Source organism: Gymnoscopelus microlampas, assembly GCF_963454915.1.
Source record: "Gymnoscopelus microlampas genome assembly, chromosome: 23".
Taxonomy (NCBI): domain Eukaryota; kingdom Metazoa; phylum Chordata; class Actinopteri; order Myctophiformes; family Myctophidae; genus Gymnoscopelus; species Gymnoscopelus microlampas.
In genome coordinates, this window is record NC_139960.1 from 5,624,445 (window position 1) to 5,631,152 (window position 6,708).

The window sequence follows — 6,708 nt, forward strand, 5'->3', positions numbered from 1 at the left end:
CAGCATAGTGCATGGAGGGGGGAATCCCTAAAGGTCTCCTCACAAACAGGCAGCAGCTCGCTCTTGGTCCCAAGATAATATAATTCATGGCTGCAGCAGCAGCAGGGGTGTCATTTGGGTGTTGTCACCCCCTAGCTTTCACATTGAACCTCACATTCTGCTCTTTTCTTCACATTTCCCTCCACCCCTGAATATAATATTATTTTCTTTTCTTTTGCAGATTAACCCATTAAGAGGTTACCTGAGGATTGGAACCTGAGGTTCCAATTCTACAAAATATATAAAGATTTGCACACATTTTCAAAAGCAGATCTATTTCAAACCTTTTCTGAAATAGCAAAATAATACACTTTTCAGATTATACAAACAATAATTGTGATTATCTCACATAATCGTGATCATGCGATTGTGAAAGGCCTATTTATTGTTTCCCCCGAGTTGTTCCTACAGCATCCTGCCGTTATCAGCAGAGAAACGTACTTTCTCATCCACTTCTTTTGGATCTCAAACAATTTGATGTCAAGGACCCCGCATTGATACGTAATAAGCCACAGACTCCCAATTTGAACAGATTTAGTACCAGGGACGCCCATAAGAGAAGGTCTTAGTTGTTATTTCTACAACTGTCTCTACTGTAGGCGGGGAGAGAGAAACATATCATCTGAATAGGCATTCTTATACAGACATTATTTCACTGGATTACTTTCTAGCTGCTGAAATTATAGTGACATTAACAACTTAACTTATGCCAATTCTACAAATGCCTTCTAAATCGGCACTTCTCACACTTTCAAGATTTTTCAAAAATGTGCAAAAAAATTGGTTATTTTTGAATAGCCAACGCAAAAAGCTAAAATGACACGGATGCTTTCCCGGTTTTAATGGGTCGTTAAACCCTAGAGAAACAGACCTGAGTTGCAACTGTATTGTATTGTATGTATTGTATGTATTACTGATGAATTGAGTACAATGGACCACAATGGAAACAGGCCCCGTATCTTACTACTTATACTGTTAACAATCCTGCTAATAAAGTGTTAAATCGATCAATATTTTTTTTACAAAATCTCTATCTACAAGATGTTTTCATTACTTTTGAAATAGGGCTGTAAGTGGCTAAACTGTCCCTCATTTTGCTGCATGGGGACCCCCCCCTCAAGGACCCCTGTGGGTCCCCCGGGAGCCTAGCCTGACCCAGATGGGAGAAGCTTGCTTCACACTCATTTAATTCACAACCTACTTCCATCTAGTATCTCGGTAGCCCAACCGCTGAAGAGGGCGGTCCCTTTTTTTCAAAATACTTGGCAGGTGATTGGATGGTGTCTACCGTCTGGGCGTGCTAACTCCAACCAATCATATTGACGTGTCTACATGACGTATAGTAGCTGCGCCAGCAGTAGTTCTTTTGTCAACTATATTCAACCATGATGAATAGTGAAAGAACTACAATGCAACAGGCGCTGCTCTATAGCGTCATGATCCCGCCCGTAGTTGCCGCTGATTGGTTCGACTGGGCGCGGGTTGGTTTAAACTCCAATCTCAGAGCGATCCCAGATGGAGGATGTATTGTGAACTTGTGAGCTCAATTACGGCCCCATCTGGCGGAGTCAGGTTACCGGGAGCCCACTTTGAACAGCACTGTTACAGCAGTGGTTCTCAACCTGTTCCAGCCGCGACCCCCCAAAATAATCATACCTGAACTGGGGAGCCCCCAAAATAATCATATTTGAACTTATATATACATATACTTGAACTGGTGACCCCCACCCTGACAAGCACTTTGTTGGAGCTGATCGGCGTTACATTTAGTTTGACTCGGTTCCACAGATGAATATTGTGAAAAGCAACGTGTGAGCTTGTAGATCAGCTATTTTCACAATTTTTGCCTCTCTCTTAAATTATTTGACATTTTAGTTTGTTGATTATACTTTTGATGCAGTAATGGTCTTATTTCATTTCCTTTATTTATTTTTTGTATTAAAAAGGCCTTAAAAGCCCTTACACCAGTGGTTCTCAAACCTTTTCATGTCAAGGACCCCCAAATTGACACTTATTAGCCCGCAGACCCCCATTTGAAAAGATAAGCCAGGGACTCCCCATAAGAGAAGATTTTTACGACTCTATCAGTGATTCTCAACCATTTGAATTTCAAGGACCCCCTGTTTGACATGCATTTAGGCTATGGACCCCCATTTAATGGCATCTCTATCTCTGGGACCCCAATTCTTATTGTAAAATCTATAACGGGTCCATTTGGTTCCATTTGTACACTCTCAGAGTTACAGACCCATAAGGGTCCATTTGGTTCCTAACTATCCACCATTTAGCTGGGGACCCCCTGGAACACCCTCAAGTACCCCTGGGGGTCCCCAGACCCCACTTTGAGAACCAATGCCTTACACTGTACATTGTCACTTTACTGTCATCTGGGGCGTGGTGTCCCAAAATCATCTGGGATCTAACCCCCCCCCCCCCCCCCCCCCCCCCCCCCCCCCCCCCCCACCGTGGTTGAGAACCACTGTCTTACAGTATATTCCAAAGGCTCCACAAAGACAACTCACATGTTGGATGCATCCATGGCGCTCCCCTCCCCCTACAGCCCAGCGTTGTTGCCGTACAGTGACGCACACGGTGGCTTCTTTATGAATTAGAGTCTCCTGTACTGTTAACGCCGCTCGACTCTCACGTGGATTCAGTCACAGCGCTGTCTGTGTGGCGCTTATATAATACAGCACTCCCAATTCATGTTTCCTTCCTTCCATCTCTCCCTGCTCCTTTCATAAAAATAAAGGAACCCCGGGTCTTCCATCAGGGGCCCCTAGTGGGTCCTCAGAGTTACTACTATGGCCAGGGGAGGGGGGGGGGCGCAAAATCTTTGTGTGTTAGGAAATAGAAAATTGGTTTGTTTTTCCCCACAGCAGAGTATTAGCAGAGATCATTTATAAACTCACCAAAACAAAAATCTTTTAATTTACACCAGGGGTCCTCAACAGGGGGTCCGGGACCCCTAGGGGGTCCTCAGAGTTACTACAGGGGGTCCGCCAAATCTTTGTGTGATAGGATTTTTTTATTTTTACCATAACCACTTGAACCCTAGCATCCCTTTTCTGAGGAGAACTTTAGCCAAAAATAGCATCGCGCTGCGAGGCGTTGTGAGCTTGTGGATCGGCTATTTTTGGCAAAGAGGCATAGGTATAGAGGGAAAAAGAGAGCAGACCATGTAAACAAAATTGTTTGAATCTGAAACACAATTTTTTCCGATATAGAGGGGGTCCCTGCTTCATCTCTCTCTCAGCTAGGGGGTCCTTGGCCTGAAAACGTTGAAGACCTCTGATTTACACAACACTGATGATGGTTGCTTGTTTATTTGGTGCATTATCATAACCAGCATGGTAACGATTTCAGATTTCTTTGGCTATTCAAAAAATAGCAGATATACAAGCTCATAGCGCGGCACCGAGTGCTATGAGCTTGGAGATCTGCTATTTATTTATTTTTATCGTGAAAATGTGTGCAAATCTTTGAATATATTGTATATGTTTTTTAAAGCGAAGATGTTCAAATCTTTGCTTCTGGGGATTCTACAAATGTCTTCTAAATCCTAACAGTTTTTTTTTTTAAACGTATGATGCTATATATATCAGTGGTTCCCAAACTTTTTCATGTCAAGCGACCACCCAAAATGATATGTATTTGGCCGTGGACCCCCATCTCAAAATATTTTGTTCCAAGGACCCCCCAGAAGTTGTAACAGAGTTAAAACATTTTGTTTAAAAAATATATACATATTCGAAGATTTGCACAAATGTTCACGATTTTTCAAAAATAGCAGATCTAGTGCCGCGCTATGAACTTGTATATCTGCAATTTTTTAATAGCCCAAAGACATCTTAAAATGACACAGATGCGTTCCCGGTCTTAAAAGGGTTCATTTGTGCGAGCTTTGTTGTTACATAACAGACTTTTCCCCCCTTCAAGTCATTATTTCTGAACGAGGACTGGAAAACCAGAGAGTCTCACAACTGTGATGACTTTTCAGATTTTTTGTGAATCAAAGCAAATTATTGCAACCAAACCAATCCAGTTAACTTCAAAGCATATAGTGAAAATCTCTCAGACATATATCATCATCGGCAGGGATTTCACGCTAAAATATTGAAGAATGAAAAGTAAAGTTTGCACGCTGAAAATTGCTCCGAACGTTCATTATAAAACTGCTTCTTTTCAGAGAGGAGACATTTTGGAGGAGTGCAAGGCTTGAATTCAAGGCTTCACGGGGTGTGTAATTGATAGAAAATAAGTCATGTTTTGGGTGAACTACTCCTTCAAGTGTCTTACTCAGGGTGACTTTGACACATAGACCAGGGTGTGGAGGCGAACCGGTGACCACCTGCTTACCAGACTACGCTACGGCAAAGAAGGTGGTGCCACGTCCAATCCGGTGCGCCGTCTGCTTCAAATAACTTTGTTGACATTGTCCACCAGCACTGTAGGCGCTCTTCCCGGCACCAGGGTCTACACTTTTGAGGGACTAGGGAGACAACATCCAACCACAGATGTACTAGTTAGCAGTGCAAGAAGTACTCAGATATTTTACTTAAGTAAAAGTAGCAATACCACACTATAAAAATACTCTGTTACAAGTAAAAAGCCTGTGTTCAAAATGTTACTTGAGTAAAAGTACAAAAGTATTGGCATCAAAAATATACTTAAAGTGACAAAAGTAAAAGTACTAAAATGTTTGAAAATAGCAGATCTACAAGCTCACAACGCGTTGCATCGCGACACGTTGTGAGCTTGTAGATCGGCTATTTTCAAATAGCCTAGGCATAAAATAGGGCTTAAGTGCTGAATCTATGTTTTATAATATAATAATATATATCTGCAAAGTAACTAGTAACTAAAGTTTTCAAATAATTGTAGTGGAGTAAAAGTACAATATTTGCCTCTAAGATGTAGTGGGGTAGAAGTAAAAGTATATACAATTGGAAAGTACAGTACTTGAGTAAATGTAATTTACACCACTGATAATATATAATGAATATAAGAAATACAATGTTTCTGCCTGATAGTGACGATAAGCTAGTTGCATAATAGAAGTCCTGCCACCTGTGTAAACATACACACTCACATGAAGTCATACAGTTATAGCTCAGGTTGTTTTATTTTATTAAACATAAGTGGTAGAAACATAAAGCCTCATTTAACTTCCAATATACATCTTAATATTTTACAAATAATGTACAACATTTCAATACACTAAAGAAAAAGAAAAGGCCACTTTAAAAACTTAGCCACACCTATTATTTCAAGATGACACTATTGCGCATATATGTACGATTCCAAAAAGCCATACATATACACATTATTAAAGACATTGTTTCACTCTATGACAACGACTTATTTCACTTTACACCCGTCACACATCTAAACCACACCGTTGTTCAATTTAACAATGAGAAAGAAAAGAAAAACGATAAGAAAAAACACAGAAAACTAAGTTTGTGGTTTTTGCTGACAAGACACCCGTTAAAGTACAATCAGGAGAGATCCATTTAAATAGTTTTCTTTGCGTAGCTGTTTTACAAGAACAGATAAGCGCTGCTGTGTCGTGACTCGATGCGGAAGCAACGAACACCACGAGGCGAAACACAGTTTTGGCGTATGGAGTGCTTGTGGGGCTGGCACGACGTGCGCTGTATAATCGTTCAGTGTTAATTTAATAGAGATCCAGTTCTCTCATGCTATCGTAAAAATGTGCACATTTTCCTATGTTTTCCTTTTATTTGTAGGTGTTTCACTCAACTATAGTTCTGTAAGAAAACATAAAAGGCATGTTTCACATTATGACACAATTGTAAAATTGGTTGATAATTGATTCTGTGAAAGATTTGGTATGGATCATGACAATAGATTAGGAAAGTTCCATGTTAATTGCTGGCAAGTGAAGACTGAAGGCTGTGAGATCCAAATCTGTCCTATTTTCTATCATAATTAATTTACTTTGTTCAGATTGGACTTTTTTCTCCTCTTCTCTTCCGTAGAAGTGAATCATTTGACTCTATACGATTGCGTGCACGCTATCAGATCCTGAAGACTAAACTTGCATAATAATGTTTTTTTTTTACCAAGAGCAACTGACAGTTTAAAGACAAAACAGTGCAAGAAAAAGAAAATGTGATAAAATGTGTACCTGGTACTGTACAGCATCTACACGTATAGTTTGGGGTAGACAATGTTACGATTGCGTCTTATAGCAAGAGGAGTGTATGTGTGTATATATATATATATATATATATATATATATATATATATATATATATATATATATATATATATATATATATATATATATATATATATATATATTTAAAAAAAATATATATATGCACACATATACACACACACACACACACACACACACACACACACACACACACACACACACACACACACACACACACACACACACACACACACACACATGACCATGGCATCTCCCTGATACAGTGGCCCTACTCATGAGTCAACAGTGAAAGAGAAGGAATATGTGTGTCGTGCAAACGATGAAAACAAACAAACAAAAGAAACTTATGTAAGATGGAGCTCTCTCCTTTTTTTTCATAGTCTCAGAGAGTCAGAGATGCCATCCAGGAAGACTGCATACTTTACATTCAACACATTCATTTGACAACACATTATTTCTTC